Genomic DNA, 21,917 nt, shown 5'->3' with positions numbered 1-21,917 from the left:
AAATGGGCCAAAGATCTAAACAGACATTTTTCCAAAGACAACATACAGATGGCTAACAAACACATAAAAAGATGTTCCACATCACTCATTATCAGAGAAATGCAAATCAAAACCACAACGAGGTATCATTACATGCCAGTCAGAATGGCTGCTATTCAAAAGTCTACAAGCAATAAATGCTGGAGAGGGTGTGGAGAAAAGGGAACCCTCTTACACTGTTGGTGGGAATGCAAACTAGTACAGCCACTATGGAGAACAATGTGGACATTCCTTAAAAAACTGGAAATAGAACTGCCATATGACCCAGCAATCTCACTTCTGGGCATACACACTGAGGAAACCAGATCTGAAAGAGACACGTGCACCCCAATGTTCATCGCAGCACTGTTTATAATAGCCAGGACATGGAAGCAACCTGGACGCCCATCAGCAGACGAATGGATAAGAAAGGTTTGGTACATATACACAATGCACTATTAGCCATTAAAAAGAATTCATTTGAATCAGTTCTAATGAGGTGGATGAAACTGGAGCCTATTATACAGAGTGAAGTAAGCCAGAAAGGAAAACACCAATACAGTATACTAACGCATATATATGTAATTTAGAATAATGGTATTGATAACCCTATATGCAAGACAGAAAAAGAAACACAGACGTATAGAACAGGCTTTTCGACTCTATGGGAGAAGGCGAGTGTGGGATGATCTGAGAGAATAGCATCGAAACATGTATATTATCAAGTGTGAAACAGATCGCCAGTCCAGGTGGGATGCATGAGACAAGTGCTCGGGGCTGGTGCACTGGGATGACCCAGAGGGATGGGATGGGGAGGGAAGTGGGATGGGGGTTCAGGATGGGGAACAAATGTAAACCCATGGCTGATTCATGCCACTGTATGGCAAAAACCACTACAATATTGTAAAGTAATTAGCCTCCAACTAATAAATATAATTGGGCAAAAAACTCAACTTTCAAAAAAGATCATGGTATCTTGATATCATGAAGATCATGGTATCCAGTCCCATCACTTCATGGCAAATAGATGGGGAAACATTGGAAATAGTGATAGATTTTCTTTGCTTGGGCTCCAAAATCACTGTGAATGGTGACTGCAGCCATTCCTTGGGGAAAAAGTTATGACAAATCTAGACAGAGTATTAAAAAACGGAGGCACCACTTTGCTGACAAAATTCTATATAGTCAGGACTATAGTTCTTCCAGTGGTCATGTATAGATATGAGAGTTGAAGCATAAAGAAGGTTGAGTACTGAAGAATTGATGCTTTTGAACTGTGGTGCTGGAGAAGACCATTGAGAGTCCCTTGACAACAAGGAAATCAAGCCAGTCAATCCTAATGGAAATCAACCCTGAATATTAACTGGAAGGACTGATACTGAAAGTGGAAGCTCCAGTTCTTTGGCCACCAGAGGCAAAGAGTCGATTCACTGGGAAAGCCCCTGATGCTGGGGAAAATTGAGGATGAAAGGAAAAGGGGACAACTGAGAATGAGATGGTTGGATGGCATCACCACTTCAAAGAACATGAGTTTAAGCAAATTCTGGGAGATAGTGAAGGATAGGAAAGCCTGGTGTGCTGCGGTTCATGGGATCACAAAGAGTCAGACATAACTTAGTGAGTGAAAAACACCACCAAATTGGACGACTTTATCTGCACTTGATCTGGACCTTAAAAGGCCTTTTCTGAAATTAGCATTTATTATTTCCAGAAATCAGTTCAGATATCATCTTCAAAAACAAAGCCTAAACAGATATGTCTATTTTGAAGGTCATGATTTAAACAAGGATTTACATACTTCATTTGTGTATAAAATGGACTTTTCCCTTTTGGTGCTATGACCTCAAGTTGTTTTCTACGACTTTCCCCAGATTAAGGTTCTGTAAATTCTCTTCTGCATGATGATAATCCTGGTGGCATCTCTGGAGATAGTCTACTTCAAAACAATGATTAGGGTTCCAGAGAATTTAATTAGATGAGAATCTCCCTTGCAGATGCACCAACTGAATGACTCAATAGTATGTGCTGCCGTTAAATGTAGACAAAGTGTTGGTAGACTTTTACCTTTACTTCAGACTGTATTTGTCTGTAGCAGAAATCACATGACAGGATTCTTCTTGAATTGAAATGATGGCCTCAAATCATAATAAAAGTATGTATATGAAATTATCTATCCTTCAATAAATTCAAGTTTAATAATGCTGTATGAAGACAGGTCAGTAAGAGACTAAGAATCAAAATGTTGCAAAGATCATTTCACTATTTAATTTTCCTTGGTATAAACACCAATGGCAAAATTTTTATTGTAAATAGTTTGTACAAAGTTTGTAATTTTTTTCTCTCCCTGAGAGAGAATCAAATGCTAAATCAAAATGTTGATTTAACATTTGTCATCAGAACAAATCCTGCAACAATGAAAAATTTGTGTTTCTGTTCAATACCAATATTCAAAGTCTTTTAGGTAACAGGGCATTAATATTAGCTAATTTTGAAAATCCCAACAACATGAAATGCAAAGTTTCTGAAAGACTGAGATGATTTAATTTCCTATAATTATGGAAAGAGTTGGTCACATGGAACCAGTTCAAGATACAGTGATGCTGCATGTATCTTGCTCTTCATGTTCCCAGAGATGGCATCAGTGTATGAGGGCCAAGGGAGATGGCATCAAAGACCAGAACATGCATTTAAAGGCTCTCTTTATGCAGATAATCAGGAAGTATATTTAGACAGAGAATTCTGTTTTAGGCTTTCTATCTTGCAAGAGTATGTTGGTGGGGTAAGAATTCACCTTTGAAGAGCTCTTCTTTGTGATTTTCATAAATAGCTGTGTTAGGAATTCTTTGTGATTACTAAAATATTGAAAATTCCTTCTACTCTATTCCACACTTTTTGGGTATTTTTTTATTTAATGGTCCAAGAAATTTACCTTCTCAAAGATATTCTTAGAAATTAATTTCAAGTACAAGGATTTGGGGAATTTTCATGGGCAGATATTTGTAAATTTGATGATAGTTTCAATTTATATGCTCTCTTAACATAGCCTGTTAATGTGCTCAAATATTAAAAGGTAAGGTAACATTTGTAGACCATTATTGAGAGGCTTTCAAGAACCCAAGGAATGCTGTAGTAAGCAAGCTATTATTTGAGTCCTACTTTTCTGTTCATAGGTGAGCTTCAGCATCCTATCATGTTTATTGGCCATTTAGGGATATACTTCCTTTAATAGATTGTTTATATTTTTATTAATTTTATATTCTAATCATTTACTATTTAATTTCTTAGAGATCTTTGCTTATCTTAGATATTTGCTTGTTGTATATCCTCTGAAGTCAAGGTTTTTTTTTTTTTTTTCAAATTAATTTTGTCAATTGGCATTGTGGTATTGTATCCTAAATCTCTATAAACTTTTTTGAAATCATCAAATATACCTATTTTGGGTTTAAATGATTGGTTAAGAAGAATTATCCAATCCTAGAATGTAGAAACTCACCTCCTTCATTAACTGGAAAGTAAATATGAAGTAAATCTTGCTTTACTATTTTTAGGCCTTTAATAAATGTTTATTTTTGTGTAAGGTGCTAGCTATATGTACAATTTAAATTGCTTCTAGTTGGTAAGCTAGTTGTGCTACCTCATTTATTTAATACCATGTAGTTTTCTCACATATGGTCTTTTATCACTTGCCTTGGTCTATAAGATTGTTGTGATCAGGAATATGTTTTAATCAGCCTTTTCTTTTCTTTTTTGGCTGCCCCATGTGACTTGTAGGATCTTAGTTCTCCAACCAGGGGTTGAACCCCAGGCCACTGCAGTGAAAGCACTGAGTCCTAACCACTGGACTACCAGAGAACTCTCACAGCATTGTATTATAATATCTGAAAGTACCAGAATATAATAAATCACAAGACTTATTTTTCAATGAATAAATAAATTATCACAAGACTTCAGAAAGTCGTAAGTAACAATTATTTTTATAGATAATTGTGTCCTAAGCTCTGAAATAAAACACACAGAACACTATGGAAACAAGGAACAATGTGACTGAGCTTGTCCTCTTGGGGCTCACTCAGAGCAACCAGGATCAGAAAATATTATTTGTCTTGTTCTTGCTCATTTACACTGTGACCATGGTGGGCAACCGACACATTGTCCTGACTGTGGTATTCAGCCCAACCCTGAATGCCTCTATGTATATCCTTCTTGGCTACTTATCATTTAAGGATGCTGTTTATGCTACTACAGTTAACCCAAACACATTTATAGATTTACTCTATGAGAAGAAAACCATTTCACTCCAAACTTGCATGATTCATCTCTTTACAGAGCATTTTTTGGTGGTGCTGAGATTTTACTCCTGGCCGTCATGGCCTATGAACGCAATGTGGCCATCTGCAAACCCTTGCATTATGTGACAATCATGAATCAGCAATTGTGTATCCTGCTATTGCTGTTGGCTTGGGTTGGTGGACTGTTACATGCTATAGTTAATATTCTCTTTGTTTAAAATATTCCCTTCTGTGGCCCCAATGTTATTGACCACTCCATGTGTGACATGTACCCTTTGTTAAAACTGGCCTACACTGAAGCCCACATTATTGTCATCATAGTGGTTGCCAATGATTGCATAATCTGTTTGGTCCTCTTCATGCTCTTACTCATAACCTATGAGATCATTCTGCACTCCTTGAAGAATATTAGTAAGGAAGGGAGGCAAAAAGCCTTGTCAACTTGTGGCTCCCACGTCATTGTGGTGTGCCTCTTCTTTGTGCCCTGTATATTTCTATATGTGAGACTTCCTTCCATCTTCAGTTCAGTTCAGTCACTCAGTCGTGTCTGACTTTTTGTGACACCATGAATCACAGCATGCCAGGCCTCCCTGTCCACCACAACTCCCGGAGTTTACTCAAACTCATGTCCATCGAGTTGGTGATGCCATCCAGCCATCTCATCCTCTGTCATCCCCTTCTCCTGCCCTCAATCCCTCCCAGCATCAGGGACTTTTCCAATGAGTCAATTCTTCGCATGAGGTGGGCAAAGTATTGGAGTTTCAGCTTTAAGCATCTGTCCTTCCAATGAACACCCAGGACTGATCTCCTTTAGGATGGACTGGTTGGATTTCCTTGCAGCCCAAGGGACTCTCAAGAGTCTTCTCCAACACCACAGTTCAAAAGCATCAATTTTTCAGCGCTCAACTTTCTTCACAGTCCAACTCTCACATCCATACATGACCACTGGAAAAATCATAGCCTTGACTAGACAGACCTTTTTTGGCAAAGTAATGTCTCTGCTTTTCAATATGCTATCTAGGTTGGTCATAACTTTCCTTCCAAGGAGTAAGCGTCTTTTAATGCCACGGCTGCAATCACCATCTGCAGTGATTTTGGAACCCCCCAAAAAATAAAGTCTAACACTGTTTCCACTATTTCCCCATCTATTTCCCATGAGGTGATGGGACCAGATGCCATGATCTTAGTTTTCTGAATGTTGAGCTTTAAGCCAAATTTTTCACTCTCCTCTTTCACTTTCTTTTAGAGGTTTAGTTCCTCTTCACTTTCTGTCATAAGGGTGGTGTCATCTGCATATCTGAGGTTATTAATATTTCTCCTGGCCATCTTGATTCCAGCTTGTGCTTCTTGCAGCCCAGCGTTTCTCATGATGTATTCTGCATATAAGTTAAATAAGCAGGGTGACAATATACAGCCTTGACATACTCCTATTTCTATTTGGAACCACTCTATTGTTCCATGTCCAATTCTAACTGTTGCTTCCTGACCTGCATACAGGTTTCTTAAGAGACAGGTCAGGTGGTCTGGTATTCCCATCTCTTTCAGGATTTTCCACAGTTTGTTGTGATCCACAGTCAAAGGCTTTGGCATAGTCAATATAGCAGAAATAGATGTTCTTCTGGAACTCTCTTGCTTTTTCAATGATCCAGCGGATGTTGGCAATTTGGTCTCTGGTTCCTCTGCCTTTTCTAAAACCAGCTTGAACATCTGGAAGTTCATGGTTCACATATTGCTGAAGCCTGGCTTGGAGAATTTTGAGCATTACTTTACTAGCGTGTGAGATGAGTGCAATTGTGTGGTAGTTTGAGCATTCTTTTGGATTGCCTTTCTTTGGGATTGGAATGAAAATGGACCTTTTCCAGTCCTGTGGCCACTGCTGAGTTTTCCAAATTTGCTAGTATATTGAGTGCAGCACCTTCACAGAATCATCTTTCAGGATTTGAAATAGCTCAACTGGAATTTCATCACCTCCACTAGCTTTGTTCATAGTGATGATTTCTAAGGCCCACTTGACTTCACATTCCAGGATGTCTGGCTCTAGGTGAGTGATCACACCATCGTGATTATCTGGGTTGTGAAGATGTTTTTTTGTACAGTTGTTCTGTGTATTCTTGCCACCTCTTCTTAATATCTTCTGCTTCTGTTAGGTCCATACCATTTCAGTCCTTTATCAAACCCATCTTTGCATGGAATGTTCCCTTGGTATCTCTAATTTTCTTGAAGAGATCTCTAGTCTTTCCCAATCTGTGGTTTTCCTCTATTTCTTTGCACTGATTGCTGAAGAAGGCTTTCTTATCTCTCCTTGCTATTCTTTGGAACTGTGCATTCAAATGGGAATATCTTTCCTTTTCTCCTTTGCTTCCATCTTACCCATTGATAAATCCTTAGCTGTGTTTTAAACCATTATCACCCCTATGATATGCCCTCTAATCTATACTCTGAGAAACAGTGAGATGCAAAATGCCATGGGAAAGCTCTGGATCAGAAAAAGAACATGAGGCAACAGGAAAATGAATGACCAATTTTCAGTGAAGAATTGCTCTTCCCAAGAACACCTTGCATCATTATTTAACTGCAGTAAATATCTCCTCAGGATTATTAACTTAGTCATGATGAAAAAAATGTATTATCTGAATATTTCCCATGATCAAAATATAATTTTAACATTTTAATGACTTCTTATTTCAAAGTTTATATTTTGCTTGAAATAGGTTTTTAAGATTTACACAATTTGCTTGGAAAATATGTATAGCTTTGGGCATAGCTTTATTAAACCTATATATTTATGTTCTATATGATTATTAGGTAGTTAAAATAGGAAAAAGGAGTCCAAAATGGCAGTGGCTAAAAGACAAAGAAAAGCCCGCAAAAATGGAACAAAAGAAAATCCACAGGACAGGAGTGAGAACATCAGGTGAAGCAAACACACCCGCTTCTTGGCTAGCGCAATTTGAATAGGGCGGGCTTAGGGGGGAGGAGACAAAACGTATAAAAAGAGGAAGCCAAGACAGATTGAGACTTTTCCTTTGAGATCGCCTACCCTCACACATCCAGAGTATACTTTCCCTTAGTTGCTGAATGAAACTCTGAGCTGTAATCAAGCTGTAACACTGGGTCCGCAGTTTCCAATCTTTGCTGCGGTGAGGCAGAACTAATGAAATTACACACTCCCCTGACACAATGAGTTTATTTAGTTATTTAGTGTAAGTTTTTTTCTCATGCTTTTCTCTTAAATAATGTGATCTTTTTCAGAATTAATGAGGTGTATTACAGATTTCAGGAAAAAAAAAAGATTAAGAAGTATTATATAAATCTCACTTTAGACCTCTTCACACAAAGACAGCCCATATTGATATTTGATTTATATGACTTAACTTTTTAATCTGCAAGATACTTTACACATATTATTTTGTTTCTATTTCTTAGTATGATAAGATTGATGAAGAACATTACAGTGTGTAATATTAATCATCTTTAGGATGTTAATTTTAAAAAATTGATTGAATATGATGCATGTGCAGAAAAATAACCAAGACTTACTTTTCCCCCAAATGGATATCATATTACCTTTTAAGTTTATCAGGTTTGCCTAGAGTCATACAATCAGTCAAAAGGAAAATCCACCTTTACATTGTTCATTTAGGGAAGTGTCATGAATTTAAAATAAATGCAAAACTGTTTTTAACTGGAGTGGTAAGGAAAATCAAATAAATATCAACCCCAAATTTGCATTTTTATGAATAGAATTGTTTGAATTTTTACCGCTCTTCTATAACTTACTGATTTATAAACTAGCTAAAGGCAGTATAATGTATGAATTCCATAGAATCATCTAACTCCATGACAGTGTTAAAGATAACACATAGATTTCCATGAAGACACCCAATAATATTTATGTTATGTATCAGTCTTTCAGGATAATGTTTCCTGACCAAAGTTAAGTTTATTTAACAGTTATTTATCAAAAGAAGTATGGATGCTTTAAAAATAAAATAAATTTGTTAAAGGTAATATATTTTCTCACATATTTTATTTATTTTTACAAAGAAAGAAAACACAAACTTCCCTCTTCCATTGGAAAACACAAAAGACAGGCATATTTTAAATGGGATATTAGAGAGTTTAAAATGATAGTTTATCAAGATATGGATGATGTTGAGGGAAACCAATAAGGGATGATACAGCACTGTCAAATTAAAATTAGCACTGCAACTGAATACACCAAGTGTATTTGCCAATGACTGAACAACAAAAAGAGTATTTGCCATCTGCCTCTGTGGACATTGAATCATGTGCTGCTATAGCTGCTGACCTTCAACACACCCTGAGGGGGATTCAGGGGAATTCAGTGAGGCACTCAGTGCTCCAGGGGAACTGGTGGAACAGATCTTTCAATAATTAGATAAATTCAGGAACTAATTTAAGGATCTCAATTCTTGCCAACAAATCTAGTAGAGATGATGAAATTCCATCAGTCACTCAGCTGTGTCCAACTCTTTGAGACCCCATGAACTGCAGAACTCCAACCTTCCCTGTTCTTCACCATCTCCTAGAGCCTGCTCAAACTCATGTCCATCAAGTTGGTGATGCCATCCAACCATCACCCTCTATCATCCCCTTCTCCTCCTGCCTTCAATCTTTCCCAGCATCAAGGTCTTTTCAAATGAGTCAGCTCTTCATATCAGGTGGCCAAAGTATTGGAGCTTCAGCTTCAGCATCAGTCCTTCCAATGAATATTCAGGATTGATTTCCTTTAGGACTGACTGGTTTGATCTGTTTGCAGCCCAAGGGATTCTCAAGAGTCTTCTCCAACACCACAGTTCAAAAGCATCAGTTCTTTGGTGCTCTGCCTTCTTTATGGTCCAACTCTCACATCCATACATGACTAATGGAAAAACCATAGCTTTAACTATATGGACCTTTGTTGGCAAAGTAATGTCACAGCTTTTTAATATGCTATCTAGGTTTGTCAAAGATTTTCTTCCAAGGAGCAAGCATCTTTTAATTTCATGACTACAGTCACCATCTGCAAACAAACTTTCTACACCCATTGGAAAACTGACAAGAAAAAAAAAAGATATTTAAAATGGGAAATTGAAATAGTTTAACATGATAACCTATTAAGTTATGGATAGAATTGTGGGAAACTAATTACCACCAAGGACCCAGCTCCAGTAGGAAGCCATTACCACAATAAAGCCTGTGAGATCAAGGGGAGAGGAAGAGATCTCAGGAACCCAGAAGGTCCATCCAAAAGGTGCAGCCTCAGCTAAAGTCACCCAGCCATTGACAAACCATAACAGGAACCAGGACAGTAAACCTCATGACATTTCTTATTTTCTTCTTACCTGCCTACTAATATTCAACTAGTGCTACATCTTGGCTAGGAGGTAAGGGAGATGGTTGAAGCAGACCAGGGAAAAAGTGCTTAGGGTGGAGAAAGTGAGAGATCCTAGTGGGAGAAAGGAATATTTTTATCCATTTTCTCAACAGTTTATTTAATTGTTTTTTGTTTGTTTGTTTGTTTTGTCTTTTTAAGAAAGAGTAAGCACCATTTTTGGAGTTGACTTGAAAAAGGAAAACACAGGGAGAGTCTTCCAACTTAATTTATTCACCTAATTTTATTGAACAACAGTGTGAGTCAGACTCTGATTTAAGTGATAACTGATAAGAGGTGATGGCAGATACAGGCCTATATCTCAGAGTTATTTAAGCGCTTTTACATGGAAGAAAGGAGAAAATTAGACCATGTATAAATGGTATGCAGATCACATCCGGTTGTTGTACAATGTATTTTAACTTTTAAGGAAGTGTTTTTAACATTTTTTCTTGCTTGAGAAACTCTCAGCTTTATTACATGGTGAGCACCTGGGCCTGGGTGTCCTCCAGCAAAGAATCAGGGAGCACTTGTCAGAAGGTGTGGAAGAAGGACCTGAGAATCCTTGTCGTAAGCTGAACTAAATGGCCTTGAAAGTTTACTCTTCCTATAAAATAGAAAAGGTAGTGTGCTTCTTCTCCACCTACACACCAAGGAAAAAATATCATTTATTATTAAAATGTGTTGGACTTGCCCAAAATCCCAAAATATAAATTTCTCATCTCTTTGCTATTAAAAGTTTTGTCTTTACAGATCAGTTCTCCACTTCTGAATTCATCAACAGCATTCAAATGGAATAAAACAAGTGGAGTGTGACTAAAGTCATTCTAATGCAACTTACCCAGAATCCTCAGATACAAAGAATTCTATTTTTATGTTATGTATCACCTACATTGTCACTGTCATGGGCAACCTGCTTGCTGTGGTGACTATAATTTGCAGCTAGACTTTGAACTCCCTGTTGAATTTCTTCCTGACCTTCCTGTCCTTGATAAATGTCTGCTATCCCCCTTTCATAACACTGAAAATGATAGTTGATTTGCTTTCTGATTCAAAAACTGTCTCCTTCAGGGGCTGCATGGCACAGCTCTTCATTGAACATTTCTTGGGAGCTTCAGAGATTGTCCTTTTGTGGTCATAGCCTATGACCAATAAGTGGCCATCTGCAGTGTGTATGTGCTATATCTGCATTATGTCACCATCATGAACCATCGCAGATGCTTCCTCCTGGTGGAGGTGTGTTGGGCAATAAGTTTTCTCCAATTGGCTGTGCAGAACCTAGTCATTTTCTGGGTCCCATTCTGTGGCCCCAACATCGTGGGCCATTTCATGTGTGACATTTTCCCCCAATACACCATGTCTGTACTGACACTTTCTTTGATGGTTTCTTGGTTGCTGCTGGTGTTGGCACTCCTTGTCAATGCTTTTGTAATGTCACTGATATTCTGTCTGTTGTTCCTGTGCATGTCAAGGACTCACAGGGAGGACAAAGCCCTGCCTACCTGTGGCTTCCACATCAGAGTTGTTGTCTTGTTCTCTGTAACCTGTATATTTATGTACCTGCAACCAGTAATTACTTTTCCCAGGGGCGAAATCATACCAGTAATACTGTTATCTACACAGTAAGGAATATAGAGGGGAAAATGTCATTAAAATGTTATTAAATAGGAATACAATTTCAAATAAGAGGTGAGCCAATATGAAGATTTTTATTTCTATCATGATCATTATATGTTCATATTTTATATGGACCCCCTGATAGCTCAGTTGGTAAAGAATCCTGCTGCAATGAGGGAGACCTGTGTTCAATTCCTGGGTTTGGGAAGATCTACTGGAGAAGGCAAAGCTAATCTTGATATTTTCATGATCTTTATATTTTCATCTTTTATTACTATAAAGACTTTCCCAAACCCCTCAATGACACTAACAGGACTTCTGCAACATAGGCAGAGGTAGTATTTAGATCTGCATTCTCCTAAATTTAAATGTGATAGTCTTTCAAACACTTCAAAAGACATCACCAAAAACAGCATTTCATCAGACTCTTTCTTCCTTTTTAGTAATAAAAGTTTTATTTTTCCTTTTTCATTATAGAGTTGTATAAGGTGCCTGTGATTTAAGTAGTCAGTACTCAGAAAGCTGTATGGCTTACTGGCATTTATGATGATGTGAAATATAAAATAGAAGGAAGACACTTGCCAATACTCTCTTGACACACATTTGATACTTCTAATAATTAAATTATATTTTATTTCTGGCCCTGTTGGGTAAAATTGTCAGTGATAATAATTAATGTAATTATAATTTTATTATATAAATGTATATTTATAAATATTTATATTATATAAATTTATAGAAATATAAATATTTATTTTTATTTTTATATATTATATTTATACTTAAAATAATTAATGATAATGAATGATAATTAATTGCATTATATTTAAACTGTTGACTAAATTTTAAAGTGTTTCCAAATGAAAAAAAATTATAAAATTAAAATTTAGTGAACATACTTTATAGAAAACGGTGGAGGATCAGAAAGATTAAGTAACTAGATCATAAAACACATGTCAACTTTGAGCCTGAATACTTTTATTCCATATCCTCTAATGTTTTCATTATACAGAATCCCTTCAGGGCTGGTGTTTGATTATGGTTTGGTTGGTGAAAAACTCTTTGTTTATATGCCATAGGAAGTTACACTCTTTTGTTAACAATTATTTGTAGCCAACAAATGAAAGTGTTTTTCAAAAACACATAGTCAAACATACACAGAAAACACTTTACTTATTAGGAAGTTTCTATAATACTTATTTCCTTGAGTTGGAAGTCTTGAAAACTGCTTTACGAGACTATTTATAAGAGATATATAAAAAGAACACAGGGATCTTTACTTTTAAATTGCCCAAAGAATTACTCAGGTAAACAAAATTTTGTTCTGAATGAATTTTAGCTCTTTTCCAAAATGAGGTTGGCTACTAAAATACAAGTCTGTGTATATGTCGATGTGTTTATAGTTTCTTCTTTTGATAGAAAGATTCAGCCTCCCCACTACATGAGTAGCAAAGATGATCACAATAAAGGACAGAAATGGTATGGACCTAAGAGAAGCAGAAGATATTAAGAAGAGGTGGCAAGAATACACAGAAGAACTATACAAAAAAAGATCTCCATGACACAGATAATCACGATGGTGTCATGACCAACCTAGAGCCAGACATCCTGGAATGTGAAGTCAAGTGGGCCTTAGGAGACATCACTATGAACAAAGCTAGTGGAGGTGATTGAATTCAGTTGAGTTAGTTCAAATCCTAAAAGATGATGCTGTGAAAGTGCTGTACTCAATATGCCACCAAATTGGGAAACTCAGCAGTGGCCACAGGACTAGAAAAGGTCAGTTTTCATTCCAATCCCAAAGAAAGGCAATGCCAAAAAATGCTCAAACTGCTGCAAAATTACACTTACCTCACACGTTAGTAAAGTAATGCTCAAAATTCTCCAAGCCAGACTTAAGCAATACATGAAATGTGAACTTCCAGATATTCAAGCTGGATTTAGAAAAGGCAGAGGAACCAGAGATCAAATTGCCAACATCAGCTGGATCATCAAAAAAAGCAAGAGAGTTCCAGAAAAACATGTATTTCTGCTTTATTGACTATATTGGCATAGTCGTTGGACCACAAAAAACTGTGGAAAATTCTGAAAGAGATGGGAATACCAGACTACCTGACCTGCCTCCTGAGAGATCTGTATGAAGGTCAGGAAGCACTACTTAGAATTAAATATGGAAAATCAGACAGGTTCCAAATAGGCAAAGGAGTGTGTCAAGGCTGTATATTGTCACCCTGCTTATTTAACTTATATGCAGAGTACATCATGAGAAATGCTGGGCTGGATGAAGCACAAACTGGAATCAAGATTGCCAAGAGAAATATCAGTAACCTCGGATATGCAGATGACACCACCTTTATGGCAGAAAGTGAAGAAAAACTAAAGAGCCTCTTGATGAAAGTGAAAGAAGAGAGTGAAAAAGTTGGCTTAAAGCTCAACATTCAGAAAACTAAAATCATGGCATCTGGACTCATCACTTCATGGCAAATGGATGGGGAAATATTGGAAACATTGACAGACTATTTTGGGGGGCTTCAAAATCACTGCAGGTGGTGACTGCAGCCATGAAATTAGAAGACATTTTCTCCTTGGAAGAAAAGTTATGACCAAACTAGATAGCATATTAAAAAGCAGAGACATTACTTTTCCAACAAAGGTCCATCTAGTCAAAGCTATGGTTTTTCCAGTAGTCATGTATGGATGTGAGAGTTGGACTATAAAGAAAGCTGAGTGCTGAAGAATTGATGCTTTTGACCTGGTGGTGTTGTAGAAGACTCTTGAGAGTTCCTTGGACAGCAAGGAGATTCAACCACTCCATCCTAAAGGAAATCAATCCTGAATATTCATTGGAAGGACTGATGTTGAAACTGAAACTCCAATCCTTTGGTCACTTGATTACAAGAACTGACTCATTTGAAAAGACTGTGATGCTGGGAAAGGTTGAAGGCTGGAGGAGAAGGGGATGACAAAGGTTGAGATGCTTGGATTGCATCACCAACTTAATGGACATGAGTTTGAATAAGCTCTTGGAGTTGGTGATGGACAGGGAGGCCTGGTGTGCTGAAGTCCATGGGGTCTCAAAGAGTCAGACATGACTGAGCAACTGAACTGAACTGAACCGACATGAGTAGTATACGCTTTGTTGAAGAAATCTGTAGACTTCATAATGCAAAATTATTTAGCACACATATCATGGTTATGAAGATGTAATGAGGCATAGACACACTACTTCAAGATTCAGTTCAGTTCAGTTCAGTCACTCAGTTGTGTCTGACTCTTTGCGACCCATGAATCACAGCACGCCAGGCCTCCCTGTCCATCACCAACTCCCGGAGTTTGCTCAAACTCATGTCCATCAAATTGGTGATGCCATCCAGCCATCTCATCCTCTGTCGTCGCCTTCTTCTCCTGCTCCCCATCCCTCCCAGCATCAGGGTCTGTTCCAATGAGTCAACTCTTCGCATGAGGTGGCCAAAGTTTTGGAGTTTCAGCTTCAGCATCAGTCCTACCAATGAACACCCAGGACTGATCTCCTTTAGGATGGACTGGTTGGATTTCCTTGCAGCCCAAGGGACTCTCAAGAGTCTTCTCCAACACCACAGTTTAAAAGCATCAATTTTTCGGTGCTCAGCTTTCTTCACAGTCCAACTCTCCATCCATACATGACCACTGGAAAAACCATAGCTTTGACTAGATGGACCTTTGTTGGCAAAGTAATGTCTCTGCTCTTTAATATGCTATCTAGGTTGGTCATAACTTTCCTTCCAAGGAGTAAGCATCTGTTAATTTCATGGCTGCAATCACCATCTGCAATGATTTTTAGGATACAGGCACTTTATTTCACCAGGGCTTTTCCCTGGGGGTTTAGATGGGAAAGAATCCACCTGCAATTCAGGAGACCTGGGTTCAGTCCCTGTGATGGGAAGATCTCCTGGAGAAGCTAATGGCTACCCACTACAGTACTCTTGCCTTGAGATTTCCATGGACAAAGGAGCCTGGCAAGCTACACTCCATGCAGTCTCACAGTCAGACATGACTGAGTGATTAACACACACACACACACACACACACACACACACACACACACACACACACACAAACACACACACACCATCATCTTCTTTAAACAGTTTTTCCTCTTTCTGCAAATAGTTTACCGAGGTACATTGTTTCTGCATTCTGTGATTCTGCCCATGACAATATGATAATTGGCACAAAAATTGTTATATTTGTTTCTACTTCAATTAGAAGTATATCTGGAAGAGTTTTGAGACCACAGTCGAACTACAGAAACTTTTCCATTCCTGGTAAACAACTTAGGAAATGCCCTTCTGGGTTGAGAGTCTTTTGGAGTAGACTAATGTGATTTGTGCTCTTGAAGGTTTTATTATTTTTAGAACATGTTTCTCTATGTATTTAAATGAATGAAGCTGCCCATAAGAATAATTTGTTAGGTATGTGGTTTTGTAAAATTAGTCTCTGAAAATATCAAACATCATAACATACCTCACCTAGTTTCTTATCAATGATGGTAAAATCTACGTGTTATTTCTTCTGCTTTGTTTCTGGTTTATCCTTCAAGTTTGAGAATCTGTATTTCTATCTCTCCAGGGGTTTTAATCACTCTGTTCTTGAATTTGTATTCTAGACATGACTTTCCTGGTATAGCTCCAGGAAGTCTTCTTTGAATAATTATTTTTATGGACAGTCTTCACAGATTTAGAGCTAACTCTACTCTTTTTTCCTTTTCATGCTTGACTAGGCCCTGGGGTGCTGGACTAGACAGGTATAGAGGTTCTAAAGTTGTCTCTTTAACCATACTGTAGATATTTAAGCAGAAGCTGGATGATCACTCAATGGGCCATTTTGAATAGACATCAATCTTTATGAGGTTGGGAACAATGACTTTGTCAGTACATGTTAATTCTGATATGACTCTGGCTTTAATTCCAGAGTTGAAAGACAAGTTCAAGACACTTTCATGACAACACTTCAGAAAACATCCATATCCCTTATAGTTCTTTATTTTTTTCAAATCTTCATTCAGATTGCCTTTGGCATATGTCATCACAAATATCACAGCACAATAATATGGATGTGTCTAGTCAAACTAGGTTTAGTTACAAGTTTTCAGTTTTCCTAAACTCTTTTCCTGTGTGACACATGTTGCTCATAATGACCAGATTCTCTGAAACTAGTTGACAGTTATGTCCAATTTATTTTTCTTATTAATGAAAGTGTATTTGAACATGTTGAGTGAGGCTGTTTCTATGCAGGAATATTCCTGAGTCAAACTGTATTACATTCATTTACAAAATTATTTTAAATGTTAGTACTGATTTCTTTCAGTAGATAATTATACTGAGCTTTACAGTTGGTGGCAGCATAAACGTGTAATGTCACTCTACTTGTAAAATATTAATTTAAAAGTAAGGAGCCTGGTCCAGGATCTAGTGAACTGGCATCTTATTTCCCCTTGGCAAATGGCTTTCTTATCCCCCATCTTCTATTTCCTTGTTATAAATTGCCAATATTATTGCCTATTTTTTCAATTCCATATGGATGTTGTACAATTAAATTTAAATGAAAAAATACATTTTACCATCTCTGAATACAATTGAAGAGTAAATTATTTTCATCATTATCATGTCAATCTAAATCCAGAATTGGCACAAGAAACAACTACTTTGAAAAAATACTGTAAAATTTACCTGATGTGAAGTGCCAATATTATAATAGGACTTAGAACTGATCACTCAAAGTAAATCTGAAGGCAGTATTTAAAAATTATGACTGGCATGGATGGTAGATCAATTTAAAATATTATAGTAAAAATTAAAAACTCAGATAGTTCACTGCCTAAATATTTTACTTATACAATACTAAATATTCAATCTCCATACTAAGCTCATTTGTTATAAAAAAAGCTAATTTCGTAAGTATTCAAAGTTTTTTTCTCTTATAGTATTTGACCTTCATGTAGACTCAAGGAAAAGCTCAAAATTAAAGATGAGTACTATAGAACTTCTCCTCCACTGTTAGGTTAACTTACCTGAAATACTTGAATCATTGGCGGAGCTGCTAATGATGATGTAATACCTCTGAGGTCCTGTTAGCGACAGCTAAGAAACTTTACAGAATTTGCCCCCAAACATGATATATAGAAGTGCTTTGAAAGCTTATCCAAAGATACCATTTATAAATCAGAAAATATGCTTATTGTAGCTGAGCTAGTTGGCATTTTGCTAGTTTACAATTTTGCTTCTTTCTTGGTGAAGTAACTGTTGCCGGAACCTATGTCAGACACATTCACAGGTTAGTCATTTTTTTTTCCCCCAGGAAATTGTATAATCATGGACTCTGAGAATTAAATATAATCGACAAATCATATAATTACCCCTCATCCTCACCTGACACTGAGATTCCTTTTTCATCATACAAAACATCAAGAATGACAGACTCAAGTATGATGCCACCAACTTAGAAGTAAAAATATCTCTTTGTATTGATATGATTTTAAACTAGTTAGAATCATACTGCAATTAGTTAGAATTAAATTAGTTGGAATAATTATATAATTTAAAAGAGCATCTACAATTTTCTTGACTTTACAGAATGTTAGTATGATATTTCACAATTTTTAAAAGCACCTGTTAAAAACTACACGTTGATTAAAGAGATGCACTATACTGTAATCATCTGTTTCTCCAGTGTTGAACAATCCACATCATTTCTAAATTTCCCACAGATCATAATAACTGTGTCGAGCATACTTGTGAATATTAATATTTCTTCTCTAAAATATTTTCCATAGGATTTGTTAGTAGAAAGAGTATTGTGGAAACAAAGAAATATGAAAAAGTTATTTCTGCTTCTTCCTAGTTATTTTCAAAAAGCTTTTGGTAATTGCATCTAAACCTTGCTTTATGTCATTTCACTATTTTCTGATCTGTTGGGGATCCCACCTCAGAATAAGGAAATTTGGTTGGACTGCTGCACTTTGTGTCTGCATATGTATAAGACTTAATTTAGGTGATTACACAATAAGCCTCTGTACCCATTTATCTTGGAAAAGAAAGACTTATTTTTTTGTAGAATAGAGTTCATTACATTTATATTTTCTCATCTCTTTTTGTTCAGAAGTTATGCCCCCAGATTTCTTATTCTTTTAGTAATGAAGTATCCTGTAACCAGGAATGATGATGTTGGGTACTCTGGGAAGATAGGAGAAGAAGGCATGAGAATGCATGTAGCAGAAACATAAAGAGTGGGCAACTCATGCTTATAATGGAAGGATGCCTTGCTGCTCTTTGGTAATGAAATTTCAGCCATTAACTGTATTTAACAGGGACACTCTTTATGACTGTGTGAACAATATGTATTAACATGCACACTAATCTGCTTATTGAATGCTTATTGAATAAGTGAACTTGTAATAAGTGCTTATCACAAGTAAAAGGTTTTATATATGTTTCTGTTAGTCTGTGTATTACCTTTGTTTAGTCACTAAGGTGTGTCTGGCCCTTTGTGATCCCATGGACTGTAGGGTGTTCTGTCCATGGAATTTCCCAGGCAAGAATACTGGAGTGGGTTGCCTTTCCCCTCTCTAGGGGATCTTCCTGATCCAGGGATTGAACCCACATCTCCTGCTTTGGCAGGCAGATTCTTCACCACTGAGCCACCTAGGAAGCCAAGTCTGTGTGTACATGTTTATATGTGTAGTACATTATCTGTTTTACCTAGAAGACTATTTTGTTCTGTTCTCTACATTACATTTTATTTTTAGAACTCTGAAAATAAGGATTTCCTTTACTTAAAAAAATTCTTGTGTATTGAAAAACTTCATGCAATTTTTTTTTCAATCCAAGTCTAGAGAAGCTAGCCTGAATATGACTGATATGATTATGCTAAATTTTATGTGGAACATAGTTTTAGAGAATAAAAATATCAATAAAAATGCCATAATTATCTTGAAAGTAAAATGATCCAATAATATATTCTTTCCCAGAGACAATGAATTATTTTCATACTTACCCCATAAAGGGTGTCAAAAACTATTAAACTAGAAAGCACTGCCTTTCAAATGTTTATTTATGTTTCTCATCAAGTAGAGAAAAATAACAAACAGAGCAAGAGAAAAAGAGCACTAATTCCTCTTAGGTTCACAGTCTGGTTGTTGTTGTTTAGTTGCCAAGTTGTGTCCAACTCTTTTGGGACCCCATGAACTGTAGCCGGCTAGACTCCTCTGTCCATGGAATTTTCCAGGCAACATTACTGAAGGGGGTTGCCATTTCTTTCTCCAGGCAATCTTCCTGACCCTGGGATTGAACCCGGGTCTCCTGAATTGCAGGTGGATTTTTACTGTAATGTAAGAACATTCTGGGAGAAGGCAATGGCACCCCACTCCAGTACTCTTGCCTGGAAAATCCCATGGACAGAGGAGCCTGGTAGGCTGCAGTCCATGGGGTCGCTAAGAGCCGGACACGAATGAGTGACTTCATTTTCACTTTTCACTTTCATGCATTGGAGAAGGAAATGGCAACCCACTCCAGTGTTCCTGCCTGGAGAGTCCCAGGGACGGGGGAGCCTGGTGGGCTGCTGTCTATGGGGTCGCACAGAGTCGGACACGACTGAAATGACTTAGCAGCAGCAGCAAGAACATTGTGGGGAAGAGTCATACTCTTACCCATGGAAAATGGCAATTCACAAAGTATTTATGCATCATCTAGTATCATCTAGTATGTTTCAGGCACTGCAGACACTATGCCAGGCACTACGGTAAGCGAGGAAACACACTTGAATAGTATGTGAATTCTGAAAGGGACCAGACAGAATGTGTCACCAAGGACTTATAATCATTTCCCAAAACATCTAGTTTATGACAGATATTTATTGATGTTGTCTTCCTTTCCACAGTTTGAGCAAAGGGTTCAAATGTAAATACCCATGAAAGAGAAAATAACTCTTACTTGTGGGCCGCACTTACAAGATACATCTGAGAATTATAATTTGTAAGATGATAGAGGAGGGCTGGAGTCATGGAGTACTGCAATGACTTAGGACAGCACAGAATGAAAATCCATGTCTCATGCAGATAGCCCAGTGTTTTCTCAATAAACTGCACATCAGATCTTGCCCCTATAGATATTTTACAGTTGACAGGGGACAGGTGTCTGAAGCTAAAATGCCATCCTGTAAGAAGCAGGAAGACTTGAAAGAAGTACTGGGACAAAATTGCCAAGGACATGCTCCACTGTTAAAATGACTGCACTATTTTTGTTCTCAGAAATTCAGACCACAATCCTTTCATGATTAAAAGGTATCCCTCTTTTTTCCGTTGTAGGTAATTAGGGGCCCAGGAAAGATGGTTATTTCCTAAATGGACATCCTTACACTGCCCAATAATGTGACTGAATTTGTTCCCCTGGGACACAAGCAGAATCCACACTTACAGAAAATATTCTTCACCGTCTTTCTGTTAATTTTCCTATTCACTGTGCTGGCCAACTTGCTCATTGTCGTCACCATCTCCCTCAGTCCCACTCTTTCTGCTCCCATGTACTTCTTTCTCACTCACTTGTCCTTCTTAGATGCCTTCTTCACCTGTGTGAGCACGCCCAAATTGATCACTGACCTGCTGCACCAGAGGAGAATCATCTCCGGGGTGGCTGCCTGACTCAGCTCTTTGTGGAGCACTTTCTGGGAGCATCAGAGATCATCCTTCTCATTGCCATGGTCTATGACCGCCATGCGGCTATTTGCAAACCTCGGCACTACACGACCATCATGCGAAAAGGGCTCTGCCAGCTCCTGGTGGTGGTGTCCTGGATCGGGGGGATCCTACATGCCACTGTGCAGATTCTCTTTATGGCCGACTTGACCTTCTGTGGTCCCAATGTCATTGACCACTTCATGTGTGATTTCTTCTCCCTGATGGAACTTGCCTGCAGCGACACCTAGCGACCTGGAATGGTGGTGGCAACTAACAGTGGGGGCATGTGAGTGCTTATTTTCTCCATGTTGTTGGGTCTCTTACATAGTCATATTGAGCTCTCAGAAATCCCATGGCTCTGAAGGAAGGCGCAAAGCCCTCTCTACGTGTGGCTCCCACTTTACAGTAGTGGTATGCTCTTTTGTCCCTTGTATATTAACTCACTTGCGCCCCGTAGCCACTTACCCTACAGACAAGTGGGTGGCTGTGTTCTTTGCAATCTTCACTACCATGCTAAATCCTATTATTTATACAGTGAGATATGCAGAGGTTAAAAATGCCATGCGAAGTTTGTTGAAGAAGAAAATAACTTAGAGTAGTCATGAGCCAATTTAGTATCATTTGTGTACCTAGGGAGGACTGTACCTGTTGTAAGTTGTGAAAGAATACTAAGAATTTGCAGATCACTGGCAGAAAATAAATATCTAGAATCTAATACTTATTGATGATTTAATGACTAGGTGTATTTTAGGCACATTCATAAATTTTGCTGCACTTTACCAAGGCTTCAGTGTTCGTGTTCATAGATTCAGACTGGACAATGGGAAGAACAAGCATAGACCCCTACTTTGTTGACTGTAGAATAAGTTTTTTTTTTTTTTTTCCCTAGAGTCTTACTGCTGCTTTA

At 37.6% G+C, this 21,917-nt stretch overlaps 1 pseudogene; it reads left to right on the top strand.

The window, feature by feature from the left end:
* Window positions 1-4,148: 4,148 nt before the first annotated feature.
* LOC133074127 (olfactory receptor 4A47-like) lies at window positions 4,149-20,974 on the top strand (annotated as a pseudogene).
* Window positions 20,975-21,917: the final 943 nt, after the last annotated feature.

Source organism: Dama dama, chromosome 19, assembly GCF_033118175.1.
Source record: "Dama dama isolate Ldn47 chromosome 19, ASM3311817v1, whole genome shotgun sequence".
Classification (NCBI taxonomy): domain Eukaryota; kingdom Metazoa; phylum Chordata; class Mammalia; order Artiodactyla; family Cervidae; genus Dama; species Dama dama.
This window is presented reverse-complemented; position numbering and strand designations above follow the sequence as displayed.